The sequence below is a fragment of the Mirounga angustirostris genome, unplaced genomic scaffold, assembly GCF_029215605.1.
Source record: "Mirounga angustirostris isolate CCGP_5_RB_7025 unplaced genomic scaffold, mMirAng1.0.hap1 SCAF_13, whole genome shotgun sequence".
NCBI lineage: Eukaryota > Metazoa > Chordata > Mammalia > Carnivora > Phocidae > Mirounga > Mirounga angustirostris.
The window spans coordinates 19,037,370-19,055,913 of NW_026991721.1; the positions used below are offsets into that span (position 1 = coordinate 19,037,370).

At 40.0% G+C, this 18,544-nt stretch overlaps 1 non-coding gene across 1 annotated transcript; it reads right to left on the bottom strand.

Annotated features, from left to right (window-relative positions):
* Positions 1–9,636: 9,636 nt before the first annotated feature.
* LOC123858101 (U1 spliceosomal RNA) lies at positions 9,637–9,793 on the bottom strand. The gene has a single exon (XR_006794059.1). It is a non-coding gene; the product is annotated as a U1 spliceosomal RNA (small nuclear RNA).
* Between the last annotated feature and the right edge of the window lie 8,751 nt (positions 9,794–18,544).

The following is an 18,544-nucleotide window of genomic DNA, read 5'->3' on the forward strand; positions in this document are numbered from 1 at the left end:
GTAATCAAATAGACCACCTGTTATGTAAAGTAGAAAAGAGCAAAGGCATGATATTTTAACTTTCACATTTACTCATTATTGCATTACAATCAACAAAATGGACTAAAACATACTTAAAATGTTTTCAAAAGAATTATTCCTCTGACATTTTAATAGATTTAGACAATAATCTGTATGAGAGCATAGGGTTGAAATTTACCCCGATTCCTCCTTATTTAAGGAGGATGTTTATTAAAAAACAAAAACAAAAACACTTTTTTTGACAAGTAATAAATTCAGGCGGTAGCATCCAAGTTTTACCCGTGATTGGGAAAAGTGTGTGCACATAAATGCCTTTGCTTGACTCAGAATTCATTTGAGCCATTTAGTGAATTTTAGAGCTGCTCAGATCATTGTGAGTGAGAGAGCCATTTCATGTCATTTCTACTGTAAGTGCCATTAAAGATTACTAGGAAGTTGTGGGCCTGTGAAAAATTTATTTAGAGCTCTATCCATCCTCTAATACATCTGATTGGTGTGCAAGACTAAAGGAGTGAGGCACACCTGGGTGGCTCAGTCGGTTAAGCATCTGCCATCGACTCAGGTCAAGATCTTGAAGTCCTGGGATCTAACCCAGCATTGAGCTCCTTGCTCAGTGGGGGGTCTGCTTCTCCCTCTCCCTCTGCCCTCCCTGCCTTGCTTGTGCATGCTCTCTCTTGCTCTCAAATTAAAAAAAAAAAAAAAAAGGAAAAAATATATATATTAAAAAGACTGAAGGAGTGAGCGCTGGGCTGAGAGAGACCAAGAAAAGGTCTGTGGAGATACAGTTCACTGACATATATGTGTATATATAGATGCATATACATAGATATACCACATACCTACATATATATACTACACCTAGAGGAATTTTGGTTCTGTCTTGTGGGCTCGTTCCATCTATAGATATTTACGTAATAGCAGGCACTGTGCTGAGCACCAGAGCTATATGGGGAGCAAACCAGGGCCCCTGCTTTATGGAGCTTAATTTAATAGTTAATTTGGAAGGAAAGAGGAGGGCAGCGCTTAGCCTAGAATGTAAGAAGGAGACATGTTTATCTAGTTTATCTAGCTAGTGAAAAAATATCTACTGCGCTCCTTCTATAGTAATAAATAAACTATTTGTGACATTATAGTTTACATTTTACAATATCCATTCATATACATTTGACCATGATCTTTTGTGAACCTCTTTCAACCGCCTTGATAGATGGGAAAATTGAAGCTAGGTGTGCAATAAATAAGGAGCTGTTATCGGGTAGGAAGATTTAAATTTATCTTCTTGGGCACAAGAATCAAGGTGAAGGGTGCAAGCCACCCAGAAACAGAGGGGACTGTCTTAGAATGCTGTGAGTCGTCCCATCTCAGGAGGGTGTCCAAACAGAGGGTGTATATTCAAACAGCAGGGAAGTGGACACACTTTCAGATTCTTTCCACTCTGGGACTCTGGTCCTATATGTGTCCTTTCCATTATCCCAGTGGTTTTCAAACTTACGTGTGTATCACAATGACTTTGGAAGCTTGATAAAAACGGATTCCTGGGCTGAGCCTCAACCTATTAAACCAGAATCTTCCAGCAGTGGGGTCTGGGACTCTTTATTTCCATCAAATTCCACACCAAATCCCCGAAGTGAACCACCATTTGGAACAACTGTACTACACCCTATGTTTTTACCTGTGCTTTAAGAAGCACTTTATTTATTTATAAAAGATTTTATTTTTAAGTAATTTCTACACCCAACAGGGGGCTCAAACCTACAACCTGACATCAAGAGTTGCATACTCTCCCAACTGAGGCAGCAGGTGCCCCAAGAAGCATTTTCAAGTAGGGGATTTCAAACTTAAAAAAAAATTTTTTTCTTTTTTATTGGGCTCAGCACACTTAATACTCTTCACCAGTTTTTAAGTGCCCACTACAGTGTTGTCAGCTATCAGCACAATGTTGTACAGGAGATCTCTCATTAATTCTCTGACTAGGAAACAGTAAGAAGTAAAATCCATGTATAAGTAAATAATAATAGAATAATAATCTCCCATAACAATACTTACCTATAGTACATATGATGGAACCTGATCTTTTCTTTTGCATTTTGTAAATGCAGATTGAGACTCAATAAATTAATGTCACTCTCCACTAATGGAGCTTGACGCACAATTGGAAAAGTAGACTTTTAGAGATACAGCCTCAAGGGCAATTTGGGTATCTGCAGACCCCATTTGAGCCACAGCATCTTTCTCGCCCCTTTTTTTCTTTCTTCAATTTTGTATGCCGTTCTACCTGAAATTCCATATGGAGAAAGTATTCTTTGGATTAAAAAAAAAAAATTTTTTTAAAGAACTCCTTTAGCAATAGCAAGCTGCCTAATATAGCCTTGGCCCTCAAGAAGATAAGAATGATGAGTAAAACACTATCTCTGCCCTTAAGTTGCTTATCATATAATTGATGAGCTGTGACTAATCCATGTGAAGCAAATAGTAGATAATTAAGTGCTAGGGAGATATGGTAGAATACTAGAAAGATCTCAGGCCTGGGAGTTAAGGCATCGGATTAAAAATATTTATTGAACTTTCACTGTGTGTCAGGCTTTGTTCTAGGCCTTGTGAATATAATGACGAATAAGACATGGTTCCTACCTTCAAGGAGCTGACAATCTAGCGGGGGAGAAAGAAAGAATCTGAGAGGCTTTTGCACTCACATATGATCATTACCATAAAAGAAATACACAGGAGCACAAAGGAAGGACCCCAGACCAGTCAAATGGGGGAAGAAGAAGGGACTTCTGATCTTGATGATGTAAACTTGAGCTACTGAAGAGGAGGTACCCAAGCAGAAGGAGCAGAGGACCAGGTAAAGAGGCTCAGGAGCCAGGGGTCTGATTCTGGGGACTGTGTGCAGCTCAGGAAGGCTGAAGGGTGGGGAGTGGGAGAGTACTCATGGAGAAGAAGTTAGCAGGGTATGTAATGCACAAGGCCTTGAATGTCATGTGAAATTATTTTGACTGTATACCCAATACTTGGGGGGAGTCATTCGAGTGTTGCCACCAGCAAGAGTGTCCAGATTAAATCTGTACTTAAGGAAAACCACCTGGACTCATGGGTGGAGAGGAGAAGGGGAAATGGGTGGCAGGGAGTTAAGATAGGACCTTGCTGAAATATTTAAGCAAGAGGAAACGGAGACATAAACTGAGCCATGGCCAGTGTGGATAGAACAAATTCTAATTTTGCTACTAACTAAAAGTAATATCTTGGGTAAGTCATTTGACTCCATGTCCAAAATGAGACTATTAGAAAATGTACTCTCTGAGTGTGATTTCCCTGCTTTCTTTTCTAAAAATATAAATTGATCTCATAAATACTTTACCCTGGTTAAAGAGAAAGATGGGTAGTAGTGATTAAGACTAGCACTAGGTCAAATGTTTGGTCCTGAAAAATGCTGGCTCATATTTTAGATTTGTATTAAGATGGGTATGAGACCTGAAAAAATACAGGTTTACAATATATTAAATTTAATTTATTAAATAAACTTCAGTGTTCCACTTTACATACAATTATAGATAGGAAGAAGCACATAGCTCTCCCCACTCCGTAGCTCCTTTTCCAGAGCTTCTGTAGAGGCCGCTTTTAGGCAACAGGCTTGAGCAATGGAAACATGAGCGAGGCAAAAGGGCCCACAGTGACCACTGAGCTGAGCTGAATGCAAACAGGCTCGTTAAGTGACCCACCTGGAAATAGCCATAGGCCCTAACTAACAGGGCCTATGGGCTACTTACAACCAGGCACAGTTACCAGAAGATGGAAAATTCCATACTTCCCCATACTCCCCCACTCCACCCTATAACTGTGGCCCCTCACCACCACTTCATGGCGGACAGGCTCTCCTTTGCCGTCCTGTCCTCTATCCCCTTGCAGTGTATCCAGTAAACTTCTATCTCCTTTCTTCTGCCTCTGCCTGAGCTGCTGACCCCCACCCAATTGGGACGCCCCATACTGTCCTCATTGGAAGCTGATTGTAGCTTGAGCCTTGTACTGTTAAAGTCTGATTTTCTGTGCTCTGGTATTTTCCTCTAAAAACATGTGTTGTGGTTGTTGGATAATTTGTAGCTTGCTATAGATATTAACACTGCTTGTCTCTGGTAGCTGACTAATGTGCTTATTTTAGGTAGCTCATTCCTTTGATGGTAAAGATTATGTGCTGAGAGATATTGAGTGCCAATTTTGTGGAGAGATATTGCTTATGTTAATTCTTATGCCTGGGCATTTAATTTGGTGCATTTACAGTTCAGCAAAATTACTTGGTTTTTCTTTGTAGTACAAGGGGAAATAGATTTCTATAGCGTTTTGACTATTATTAAGGGTTATAGGAGCTAGAAGCTAATAATAATAATAATCACTACCATTCATCAAGTACTTACTGTGTGCCAGGAGTTATTCCGAGTTTTTTTGGGGGGGTAATATTTTTTTTCTTTTTGCATACATGTTTTCTTATAATCTTTCAGCCACACTGGCGGGTAGATATATTATAATTTCCATTTTAAAGATGAGGAAACTTGAGCTCAGGAGCTCCCTTTCCAGTCTAGGTTGTTCTGTTTCATCATTTCAGAGATCTAGCTCTCCTTTATGCTACCCACCCTCTTCCTCTCTCTCCTTCCCTCCTCTCCCCTCTCTCCCCCTGCCTCATTCTCTGTCTCATCTCTCCCTGTTTTCCTCCAGCCTTTCTTCTTTCTCTCCCTCCTTCTTTATTAAGATAAGCAAAACAACATAAAATGGCATGGAATAGTGATGGTGAAATAATTAAAAGACACACTTAAAAATGAAAGGAATTCGATAGCCCATTTAAGTGACTTTCAGTATGTATCATGTTGATGAGATTCCCCAGGGTTTCTTTCTCTCTCTCTTTCCTCTGTCTCTCTTCCACTTTCTCATCACTGCTGGCTTTATCTTCAGGAGTAGCCACATTGCCTATCCATCACCCAAGGGGGCATTGTATAATGCCTATCCCACAGGGCATTAAATCAATTAACCATGATGCCGGGAATCTCAGGGTATTGACTGAAGATAAGCAGGGGCGTTTTGGATACAGAACACAGAGAGGCCAATCTAGCAGACTTTTACAAACAGCTCTGACTTTTTGCTGCCAGCCTCTGTTTATATCCAGGTCAGAATGTATCTTTTTGCAGGCCCCTACCAGCACACTGATTGTTCTCAGCTCTAGCTCCCACACCTGGATCCTCTAGTAAAAGATTGTCATCTCTTTTCTAGGATAGTAAAAAAAAAAGACTCTGAACTCGCGGTGTTGTTTCATGGGGATCAGACTTCCGATGGTAAGAATATAAGAATATTTGCCCCTACTACTACCCCAGTCACCCACAACTAAAAGTCTACCATCAGATAAATTTATTTGCCCTCCACTGTAAAAGGACTAATCTTTCTTCAAATGCAAATGTGCCAGAGATGAAGGATATCACAAGCTGAGAATATCAGGTCCAGGCAAGCCAGTTGGTTTAACTGAGATTTGTTTTAAGAGGAGGAAACAGGGAAGGAGGAGGGGAGGGGGCACAGTTTGCTGCTGCTGGAAACTGGGAGCTGCCTGGCAGAGGCTCTGCCCTGCCTTCCAGGTGGAAAGGAAGAAGCTCTCCAGCCAGACCACACACTTCCCAGTTACCCACAGTAGGCTCTGTGTCCAGAGTTGTCTTTAAGTCGGGTTTTTTGTTTGCTTTTTAACCCAGCTTTTTAAAAGATCACATCAGACTTAGAAAAAGAAAGGATCAGTTCATTTGCAGGACTAACACCGAAGCTCTGAACAGTAGGTAATTGTACCTGGGAGTGTTGGAACGGTCACACAGTCACTGTTATGCAGCAGAAGGTATTGGTAGTGGATGGGGTGTAGATTTTGGAGTCGGTCTTAGTCTATTTGGGCTGCTGTGACCAAATGCTACAGACGGGGTAGCTTACAAACATTTATTTCTCACAGTTCTGGAGGCTGCAAGTCTGAGATCAGGGTGCCGGCAAGATCAGGTGAGAGCCTCTTCCTGGTTCAGAGTTGGTACAGTTTCACGTGGTGGAAAGTGCAAGGGAGCTCTGCGGGGTCTTTTATGTAAGAGCACGAATTCCATTCATGAGGGCTCCATCCTCCAAACCTAGTAGAGGCTCCACCTACTAATACCGTCACTCTTGGGGGTTAGGATTTCAATACATGAATTTTAAGGGGACACAAACATTCAGGCCAGAGCAGATAAAATCAAGTGCCGTGATTTACAGCTTTCTAACACTGAACCCGTGACTTAACCTGGGCAAGCTTCGGTTTCTCCATCTGTAAAATGGGACTGATACTAGAACCTTACCTGTATACATTTAAACAAGATTATTAATGTGTAAGTAGCAGATGTCGTGACTGAATAAATGTTGGTTTTTCGGTTTTCATTAAACTATTGGGTTCAGAAGGAAAGAGTTTAGGAGAGTTGGCTGAATTGGAAATAAAAAATCACAATTGCCCTATTGTGCAATGTGCCACATTCTGACTGAGCTGTGATCTCCTGAAACTAGTTACCGCAAAGCACCTTCACTTTCCTTTGAAATAGGATTTCAGATCTCAATTTAAATATTTTTTATGCAAATATATCCTATGTACAGCATCTTCTGCCCTCTACTGGCTTCTTCAAGAAATTCAAGTACGTGTATAAGCTAAATAGAGCATTTTTTTTTTTTTTTTTTTTTACTTTTAGTGGACATCCACTGTTTTCTATTTTCCATTTCTGGATGAGAAAGATATATCCGTAATATATTATAGGAAGACAGGAGTTATCAGAAATCTTTGATTTTTTTTTAACAATTTGTTTTTGAAATGGAGATTTCATTCGGCTATTTTATTCAATCCTATTCTTCCAGGGCCGGTTCTGCATATCATAACTACTAAATAAATAATTAAACTGTGACAAAAAAGATTGCAGAGACTAAAATCTGAGGTCATTATAATTCCTGAGATAATTAATCAGATGTTTAAAATAGAACCAGCATGTGAGAACCTTTGATTATAGAAAAAGCCTGGGGCCAAAAATCCCACTTCTATGAGAGATTATATTGGATTTTAACTTATTTTGTCCAGCCTTCAAAAAATAAATAAAAGCATAATTTTTAAAGGTAGGGCAATTCAGGCCGACTGATGGCCCTCCACTGAGAGTTTCACATGTGGCGTGGATCAAGCATTATCTGCTGGGCCTCTGAATGACAGTGTTTATAGTTATCTGCACTATTTCACATCCAGCCAGAGATGTCATGGCATGGCAAAAGATTTCCTATTAGAATACGACACCAGAAGAGAAGTCTGTGTTCGTAAATAGAAGGGAGTCAGAGGAGAGCTTGCTGTGATGGGGAGGGTCACCGTCAGCAGAGGTCCACTTGTTCCAAGATCTATTGCTAAGGAAGATCTCATGCATATCAGGGCTTCCTGTGGCAGGAAAGGATTCGCTGAACAGAACAAAAGCAACATTGGAGGGCTAGCCCCGTTGGCATGAAGAGAAAAGAGGAACAAGTAACTGATGATGAAAGCAGCAAAGCATTTGTGATGCCAAATGCAGCTTTCCTTTGACGTCTTTAGACTGTGTAATTCAGGCGTCACCAAAGTTGAAGAAGTCATAATCCAGACGATCATTTTCCAACCAATCCTGAGTTGCTAATGTCTAGAATTTATATTGTCTCTAGATCACGCACCCATAAAGAACTTAAAGCGTTTACAGCAAGAAACCTTGCTTGGTCATTAAAACATAGCATTATTCAGAAGAATAAGCAGGTGCAAGTAACCTGTATAGTTTGGACAAAGGAGAATCACGGGAGCATTTCCTTTACCACATTTTAAAACACAGTAAAAGGATACAATGCTGGACACCTGGGTGGCTCAGTCAGTTAAGCGTCTGCCTTCAGCTCAGGTCATGATCCCAGGGTCCTGGGATCGAGTCCTGCATCAGGCTCCCTGCTCAGTGGGGAGTCTGCTTCTCCCTCTGCCTGCCACTTCCCCTGCTTGTGCTCTCTCTCTCTGACAAATAAATAAAACCTTTAAAAAAAAGGATACAGTGCTTAAAATTGTTGTATCAAGTCCAGAGGCTACAGACAGAATAATGGAGTTATTATAGGACCAAGAGGCATTCCTAGCCTTGACATATATGATATACATCAGGAAATAGAAGCATTTTTCAATGACTGTGATTGAGGTAACTGCTTAAATATCTGGGAGAAAATATTAAAGCTTCAAATAATATTACATACCAAAATATGTTCCAGGAAGATTACCAGCATTAACTGTATTTAAAAAATGGATAATGAAAGAAGAGTTAAAATGTATATTGCCGCATGTATCTGACGGCATATTTGCCCTTAAAATGGCATTTTTACTGAGAATTTATTGACAAAGGAATAGAGTTGTGTCGCTTAGAGTTTTTAGTTACCAAAAACAGAAACCTCTTTAAGTACAAAGGGAATTTACTAAAGGATATCAGCTCATAGGGATTTCTAGGATAGTCAGATAATCATGACTGCAGGTCATGCAACTAAGAAAAATGTGTGATCCCTGCTGTGTCATTGGTGCGGACACAGCCCCACGATTTCTTTCTTTCTTTTTTTTTTTAGATTTTATTTATTTATTTGCGAGAGAGAGAATGAGAGAGAGAGAGCATGAGAGGGAGGAGGGTCAGAGGCAGAAGCAGACTCCCCGCCGAGCAGGGAGCCCGATACGGGACTCGATCCCGGGACTCCAGGATCATGACCTGAGCCGAAGGCAGTCGCTTAACCGACTGAGCCACCCAGGAGCCCCAGCCCCACGATTTCTAAATGTGACACCAGAAAGTTTTCCCTTGAATTCTGAGGCTGGGTCCTACCGCTGAGCCACTACCATTGCTGTTCCTGAAAGCTCCATCCTCTTGGCTGTGTGATGAGAGATGGATTCTACGTGGAGTCTCCTTCCTCATGTCACCCTCTTCCACATGAAAGACGCAAGCATCCGATGAAGCCTGGTTCACCCAGGCTACCTCCTAACTCCTAAGGAGGCTGGAAAATTGAGTGGGCATCTGTGTGTGCCTGGTGCAGGAATTGCTACAGCTGCACTTAAGATGGTCAGAAGATGCTGGATGTCAATAGACAGCCCTACATGCTCATGGTATAAATAAGCAAAGTGTATAAACACTTTATACATGATCCAAACCCCCTTTTTGCAAAACAAATTATATATGCATGCAGAGAAAGAAAGAAGACTCTGAAGAATAAAACTGAAAACAATAATATTGGATCCAGGAGAGGCTGGTGGGTAGAGTTTGGCTTATTTTTTATATCACGTTCATACATCTGTGTTTTTTAAATTCTCCACCATATGTATATATTAATTTTATCCAAAAATAAGAGAAATAAATAGAACTTGATACCCTCACAGCCAACGTAACACAATGCCTGGTTTAGAATTAAAAGGAACAGTGGCAAATTTAAAACTCAACGTCCTCTTTTTGCATAAGAAACCTGAGGACAAGTGAGGACAAAGAGGCTTATCCAGGGGCATACATGCAGAAGATGGGGAAGCCAGGGCCAGAAACCCCTATTTACTGTAGTGTTTTTTTTTTTTTTTGAACATTTAATCATAAGGGGAAAGCACAGATGCAGCCCCCCACCACCACGAATTAGGCAGTTGAGTTTCCCACATTTGGGGAAATTGCAGGGGTCAGCACATCGAGATTGCAATGGATAAGCCTCCCCCTGGGAAAACCACCTTCTTGATCGTGGTATCTCCCTATGCTATGGCACAGAACCACATCTGTGAACACTCTTGTCTCCTCTTTCTCCATATTTACTGTATTTTAAGACCTCTGATTTTTCTGTTTCATCTTGGGTATTTGTGTTTAATTTGTGACAGTTGGACAACATGATACAGGTGATTTGTTTTATACTTTATGGCTAGTAGATGTGTAATCCTGATTACATGAGACTTTCCAGTTATTCGGGGTTTTATCATCGGATGGAAAAGGGACTGTGGTATCCCCTAACCCAATCTCTCTCTCTCTCTCTCTCTCTCTCGGTTCCCCCTTTGATTCAGTTTTCGTAATAGTCTCACAGCACTAATGTTCCTTTGAAAAGCCCTTTGAGATATTTTTGTGAAAGAACCACGAGCTTGGAATTACTCCAAATCAGGATGCTTACTTGCTTAGAAAGATGAGATTAATTTACTGTGAGAATTGCATAGACAGAACATCTCTTTTGAGTTGCAAAACATACCAGAATTACCATATCTTGGAAAGAGGAATCTTTTCTTAAAGGACGATGTTTGGGGACTAAAGAGAGATGAACAAGGTAGTCACCCTGTTCTGTGTGACAGTGGGCTTCTTAATGGCCCGGGCCTTTGTCACTTCCTAGTCCAGCACAAGCCCAATGTTGAAACTATAACATGGGGGCTCAGGGAAAGCTGATTCAATGAAGACATAGATGTATCTTTATATTTCATCTTTATAGTAATTATGACCTCTTATCTAATGTCTGCTATTTGCCAGGCATTGTGTCAGGTACTTTACATATCTTATTTCTGTTCTGAATGCTTTGGGGAGGACAATTTATAGAGACTGACTCTAAGCTTACAGTGCTTCTGTTCAGTTCACAGTGATTCTCCACCTGGAAAGCCTGGCTCCAACCTGATCTACAATCCCCTTAATAATCGCTTTTGTAATACATGAGCCTATCCTCTGGTCACTGTAAATTGAGCCAGGGTGGACATCTGACTGAAACCAGGACATTTAGATCCTCTCTCCCATGAATTTGCAAATGAAGTTAAGACTCAGAGACTTTTATTCTGGAGGTGGTTGGAAGAATAATATGCAAACTCCAGAATTGCGATTCTCTAGGAAAAGAGAAAGGGGTATAAAGCAGGTGCAGAGAAGGAAGAAGAGATCAAAGATAAGAGTCTTGACATATATCCGCAATATCTGTTTTTACTTAAAATCTAGCTTTAAATCCCTGAATTCTAAAGCTATCCTCTCTTTGCTTAAAGTAGCTGGAATTGGTTTCTGAAATTTAGAATCTAGGATCTTGGCTATTACAGGGTATAAATAAATTATATACACATGCATACCTACATCCATAGAAACATGTTATCTCAGCCTCACTGCATATTCCAGAGCAGGTATTATCATTCCCATCTTACAGATGAGGGTACAGGCTCAGAGGGTGGAAGCAGTCTTCCCAAACAATCTACTTAGAGTAGTTAGAGCTGGTATTTGATCTGAGGTTGGGATAGTTTAAGACCCTGTGATCTTACTAGTCTGTATATCATGCCCCATGCAGATAGATTCATTCTTTTAGCATGCATTTGTGGAGATCCTTTTAAGTCCCAGGCCCTATGTTTCAGTGATTCCACCGGGGTTGCCAAGTAGTTGTAGATATTTACATGGTGTTCCATCCATATGTATCCACATAGACTGCCAAAGACCAGCTGCTCAGCTCTAGGTTAAGGAATAGTCTTTGAGACTCATTATCCATACACTCTGCTTTCAGTAAAGATAAAATCAAGGACACCTCTGTCAAAAGACAGAGGAGGTGCCATAGGCTTTTGGTATCCCTAAAACCTTTCAGTGTTGAGCACTTACTGAGCTACTGTGTATGTTTTAACTGGATCAGATGCCACCTGGTGTGATTTTGTCCCTGGCCTTCAGACAGAATGTGGCAGGGATTGTCAGCGGACTGGTAATGAACACCTGCTTTGAGAGTTGTTATTGTTGTTTTAATGGTGCCCTGAAGAAGATTCCATGATGTGATGGTCCAATAATATCTCAAACTTATTATTAAACACAGAGAAGTCCTGTAACTTTCCCAAGGTCACAGAACTAGTTGGTTGCAGAGATGGAGCTTGCCAGTTAAGAATACACAGCCAACAGAAATCATTTAAAGTGACTTACATTATTTTTCTTTTTGTTCCTCCAAATAACAACACATGTTGATTAGATTCATGTCAGACCCATTATGCATTCTACCCTCACAATCTGTCTTTCTCTGAATTAATGAAACGTAAAATGGGAAAATTATAGGCTTTATAGTTAGAATCTGTAGTGCTTAGGGTACAGTATAAAAGCCCATTATTAATTTCATATATTCTGGCTTATTATAAAATTCTACCTCTTTGTATTAAAATCTAAAATTTCTCTAAATACTGAGAACTAAAAAAACAAATCATTAAGCCATTTTCAGATGCCATTATATTCTTAAAAAATGACATGAATCATACATCATAGCACCTTAGTTTTTATAAAATGTATGCCTTCTATGTATGGAAACATATAAAATAGACAAAATATAGATGATATGGTTGATACCTCTGGAAGTGGAAATTATTCAGGTTTGTTAATGCCCAAGAGAGCTTCTAGACATTAATTTAATAATAATAATAATAATAATAATAATAATAATAGTAATAATTAGAACAGCAGTAACAGCTAACACTTATAGAATATTTACTGTAACCCAGGCAATGTTCTGAGCGCTTTACATCCATCAGTTCTATCTGCACAACCACCCGTGAGGTGAGGGCTGTTAGTATCCCATTTTACAGATGAGGAAAATGAGGCGGAGATTACCATTTTATTTGGTCCTGGCACTCCTGAGCTACTTTCTAGATAGGAGAGAGGTCTGTCCCATTCTTGGTCTTAAAATTCAGCCCACATATATATAACACCTAAATGGTTAAGAAGTTTCTCCTTATCTGGCTGCAACTCTATGTGGCTCTGATTGTTTTCTCCCTCTGTTTTCCAAATGAGCTCCTATTCAAACATCAAGGCTCATAAAAATACACTCCTTTTTAAAGTTTCTTCTTCCAAGAAATTTTCATTGTTTCTTCATCCATGTTCTCTTGACCTTTTTTTTTCCCCATAATCTGCCACTCTACTTTGGAATATCATTGACTTCCTAACCAATCCAAAGGACAATTTTTATTTACTAAGTTATTAATTCCTTTGTGATACTTGACACTCTTAATGATTAAGAGTCTTAATGCCTCCTAAAATTCTTGAAACTTTTCCTCCATGGACTTTCGAAGCACCATCCTCCACAGCTCCTCCTCCTGGTTTTCTGATAATTCCAGCTCAGGCTTCATTGAGTTCCCCTTTTTCTCTGTTTGCTCATTAAATGATGGAAGTCATGGCCTACATCCTAAAACAAGATCCACCACCCAGAATGGCATTTGGCATAACAAAGGATCTCAATAAATGTTAGCTGAATAATTTTTCCTTATGAAATTTAACCCATGCCTATGGTTTCAACTATGACTCATGAACCAGCAAACAGGAAAAACAGAGCTCTTAAGCCTAGGAGTTTCTGATCCACCTCTAATGTCAGGCTTACTGTTACTGTACTCTATTTCTCTCTCTCATTCTTTCTTATCTGGATGATTTATTCTTTTACTGACTCACACACACACACACACACAGAGGCCATTGGGATGTTGGGCGTTGGGCTCTCTCTCTCACACACACACACACAAACATACACACACGGAGGCCATTGGGATGTTGGGCATTGGGCTCTCTCTCACACACACACACACACGAGGTCATTGGGATGTTGGGCATTGGGCTCTCTCTCTCACACACACACACACACACTCACACACACACACACACACTGAGGCCATTGGGATGTTGGGCATTGGGCTCTCTCACACACACACACACACACACACACACACACACACACTGAGGCCATTGGGATGCTGGGCGTTGGGCTAGATGCCGTGTCCGTGGTGCTGCCTTCCGGACACTTACCTCGGTGAGGGCACCAGCTCTTTATACTGTTGCTCCGCCTTTTTTCCTTTGCCCTCCATTTCATTTTTCGCATTCAAGCTGGAGTAATCTTTGGAAAATATCTAACTGTCACTATTTAAAATCCTTCGATGGCTCCACATTGAATATACAACAGAGTTCCAACGGCTTTGATAGCTCACAAGGCCCTGGATCATTTGACCCCAGCCTACATACCTACTCCCAATTCCTCCATTCTCCCACTGTGTCCTATATTTTCCAAACATAGCAAGGTCTTTGGTCTTCCTTAATCATGCAATGGTTTTGTTCATCTAGGTGTCTTTATACATATCATCTCGTTGGGAGCTGGTGGGTGAATGAAGGGATCAAAAATAACACTCCTCTTACCTGCCTGGGTTCAGATTTAATTTAGGGATAAACACAGAGTAAGATAAGTAGAGAGTAAAATGTTACCTTCAACATGACAATGTTTATATTAGAGTTGCGGTTTATACTGTTAGGCAAGCAGACCCCTCTAAATCCTAAAATAAATACCCTTATACCATCTTCCAATCAAGGACAGCACAGGCAAATTTTAGACTTACCATATGGGCAGAGGGTCTTTCCTGCTATGCTGATTGTATGGTCCAAATAGAGAACACCAGCTGTCTGAGGGCAGGCCAGTTCTCAAATGAAAGAAGAGTGTGCACAGCCCAGTTCTCTTCCCAAATCACCATCATTTAGCAGCTCTTCCCCTCCTGTGGCAGAGTTGGTGAAACTGCAGAGCTCCTCCAAATATTCTTCACAGCCACAACTCTAAATATTTTTAAGTAAATATAAATCTATGTCAAATATAAATTGAAGTCATCAGGACATTTTCTATTTTATTTTATTTTATTTTATTTTTTAAGTAGGCTCCATGCCCAGAGTGAAGCCCAACCTGGGGCTTGAACTCACAACCCTGAGATCAAGACCTGAGATGAGATCAAGTGTCAGAAGAAGCTTAACTAACTGAGCTGCCCAGGTGCCTCTGGACTTTTTCAATTTTAAGTGGAAAACAAAAGCACCTCACTTTGTCTTAAACCAAAGAATGGAATTAGTTAACTCACAAAACTGAAAAGCATGGCAACTTAATTTTTTTTGAGTGTGGTTGAGTCTAGTTAGTGTTACAGAACTTGGTCTATCTTCATTTTTGCTTTCCTCTCTCTTAATTCCAATCTCAGGCAGGCTCTCTCCCTGCTGTGCTATGATATTAAGACAGCCATCAGCATCTGGCAATTATTTTATAAGCTCATCTATCCCAATGAAAAGAGAGCTCCATTTTCCAGATCATATTAGCAAAAGGCCTGGAATGAAGGTCTAGCAAAAGGTCTTTTGGTCACTTAAACCTATAAAGTAAAATAATGTCCGTTTTTGGCTAGACATAACCATACTCCCCCCACCCCTCAACTTCCAGAACTGTGGTTAAAGTCAGGGTTAACTGAAGGACTGAGACAAGGAAGGAATGTTTTACCAAAGGGATATTGGAGTGTTGTTTCAGAAGAAAGAGGATCTATTTTGGGCAGGCAGAAACAATAAATGTCCACACATGCATTGTTCCATAGGTGAGTGAGTGATGAATCAAGGTAGACAGGTTGTTTAGCGTTAGTGACACCAAGTCTAGGTAAAACAGTCTTTTCTAGATTATGCTTATTGTTAAATTATACTTCTCCATGATTCTATTGTAGCCAGCCAGGAGACTGTACTCATTTTTTTTGTGTTAAACTGGAAATCAGACTTTCTTGAAATAGGTGAATTGGGAAATCTCTTTGCTATACAGAAAATATTGTTGCTGTGACAATTGTTGAAAAGAAGCCTAATGGAAATGAGTCAGGAAGTAGAAGAAACAGTAATCCCAGTCTCTGCTCTCAAACCAAAGGAGGGTACATACAGCTCTGAGTTTTTCTATTCTGGTTTCTCCTAGAATCTCTCTCTCCCTCTCTCTCATACACACACACACACACACACACACAAGCAAACTCTCAAAAGACAAATCATTATCTCACCCAAAAATGATAAAACACAAAATAAATATGCCAGCTTCCATCCAACAGAAATAAAACTACTTCCAAAATTTCAACTTAATGGTATGTGTCAGATTGTATTGACTCACTGTGAGTGAGTCAATCAGATTGCAGTATTACTCATTCTGATTTGAAATATCATATTTAGAGGTCTCCATGATACTTGATGATCAGTGAAAACGGACCCTCTGTGCTCGGCCGCACATGGGCAGGGCTGTCTGTGTCTGCTTTGCTAGGGGCCTGCTTGTGCTCATTCCAATATGGCCTAATTTTATTTTACTCACTGTCTCTCTCTGTTTTGTGTATTGTTTTTTTCCTGTCTTTCTTTTTTTTAATGTTTGAAAAATACAATAGAGTTGTCTTCTCAGCATGGGGATATCTGCATGTGTTAAAATTACATTTTCTATTTTAAACTGACTCCCTTTTTAATTTAAAAGGACTTGTCAGAACATGCAGTCTTTCTTTTCCCCCTCCTAGAAAATGGGGGATACATAAACCTGAAATCTCAAAAGAGGCAAAAGCCAATTTGTAGGGAAAACAAACAAACAAACACAAAGAAAACAAAACATGGGACATTCTAGTTGATTCTATGTGAGTTGAAATCTCTCTTGGGATTTGACATAAAGAACCTCAGCACAAAGGAGTAACAGCAAGGACATGCATTTCATAAAAAGAATCTCCTTGTCTGGAAATTTTTAGGCAAGCATTCACTCTCTTTTACCTCAGTTTCCTAGAAGACATGAAGGTGAAATTTCTCAATTATTAATACCTATACACAGGTATATTCTGTGAAACATAATGACAACATTTATTAAAAACCTATTTTTGTGTGAGACAATGTGTCTTACACCACACATGTAAACACATCTCCCAACTCAACCTCATAGTGTGGTTTATTTAGGGGGCTTTCCCCCTCAAAATTAATAAACCATTCTATCATCAATGAATTTGGATTGGGTTGTTATTTTACAGGTAAGAAAACTCATGTTGATTTAAGGCACCATGATGAATGCTGTGGTACATCTCTCAGAGCCTCCTCCAGGAGTGTATGCGCATTTCCCTAGCTGTCTGAAATGTTGGCTGCCCAGGCTCACAGCTGAGTTCCCCTTGGGGAATTTCCTCTACCAAAGAAAGCTTACTTGCCACAGGTTACCCAGATTCCCAGGGGGCAATCCTCTTTCTCTGACTAGTTAGTGGGTGGGTAGAAAGATCCACTTTCGCCTCAGTTTGGGGCATCTGGATGCCTCCGCTCCAGAATCCCCTGAGGGATTGGCAATCAGATTGCAGTTTAGTTTCTCCCTCTGACCAATCCTGTTTCTATCACCAGGGATGGGTGTTGATCAGGAGTACTCCTTGATAAACCTTCATACAAATCTTTCTCTTGTGGTCTGTTTCTAGAAACTCCAGCCTAAGGCAGGCCCCCAGAATAGGTGGCAATTAAATGTTTGATATTACATTATTTACCAGAGACACCTATGTTAACAGTATGAATTGCTCTACAAAGTCAATTAAGCAAAGGAAAAACATAAAGGCTTTGCCGTTTTATGCTAATTCTTAATGCATTGCTTGATATTCATAGCTATGTATACATAATGCCTTACCAATTAATCTATAGCCACGCTATCTGTGAGATATATGAATGTAACATAAAGTCAACCCTGCCCCAAATGTTGTTGGCTCACTGTAAGTAGGACCAGTGATTTTATTGGTCTTTTTTTCTGGTGTTATGCAATGTATAATAAGGGAATGTGTGGTCGTCAGTGCCTGAATGCCACTTTCAGTAATAGAAACGCCTTCTGGGGAAATAAGATTGGTGCCAGAACTAGAATATGGAAGCAAACTTGAAGTTATTTCACTTCTATTTCAGAATGTTTTTTTTAAAAAAAGGAAAAGGCAGCAAGACCATTTTGACGGCTGCCAACCACACTGAGGCATTTGAATGAGAATCCCTCTATAGCTTTCTATAACCTACTAATAGAAATTCAGTGTTCTTAGGTAGGTTATCTCAGCCACTTTCAATCTAGTGCCAAATTACCTTTGCACATTATCACCCACAGTCCCCCTTCGTGAGCACTCCATATTTTTTGCCGAAGTGGACGCAGGTATTCCCTGAACACAAATAAAAACAAAAATGTAAAATAAAATATAAAAAGTTCCATTAAAGATGGAGTAAGCCCACTCTATGCCATTCTGTCTTGCTGATTACAACCCCAAATTCTGGACAAAACAAAAATAAATTAAAAAAAAAAAAACTAACTGAACTTTCTGAAAATTAAAAAAAAGATCAGGCAGGTGGGGGAGGGTGGTCAAAAACTGAAGAAATACCTTGAAAAGAGATAAGCCTCTCCTCTTTTTTTTCCCTATTTTTTCCCCTCATTTGGAGCCTTACTAGTGGTGGAGGAAGCAGTAAAACTTTGAAAGAACCCCATATTTTTGGCCAGAGGCACAACACAAGGAGCTGGGTCTGAACCTGCACAACTTCTGGGTCCCCACTGACCTTCTTGTGCAGGAAAGATGCAAATGAGTGTATAAAAGTTTTTGAAAACTAAATCGATATTGGAACTAGCACCTAGAGAAGGTAAGTAGAATTTAAAGTTTGAAGCAAGCTGTCAGTTGCCTGACAAAACAACTCCAACACAGATTGATATTCTGTAGAGGATTTTAACAGGACCCAGCATCTATAAAACCTAATTTTCAAGTGTTCAGGATACA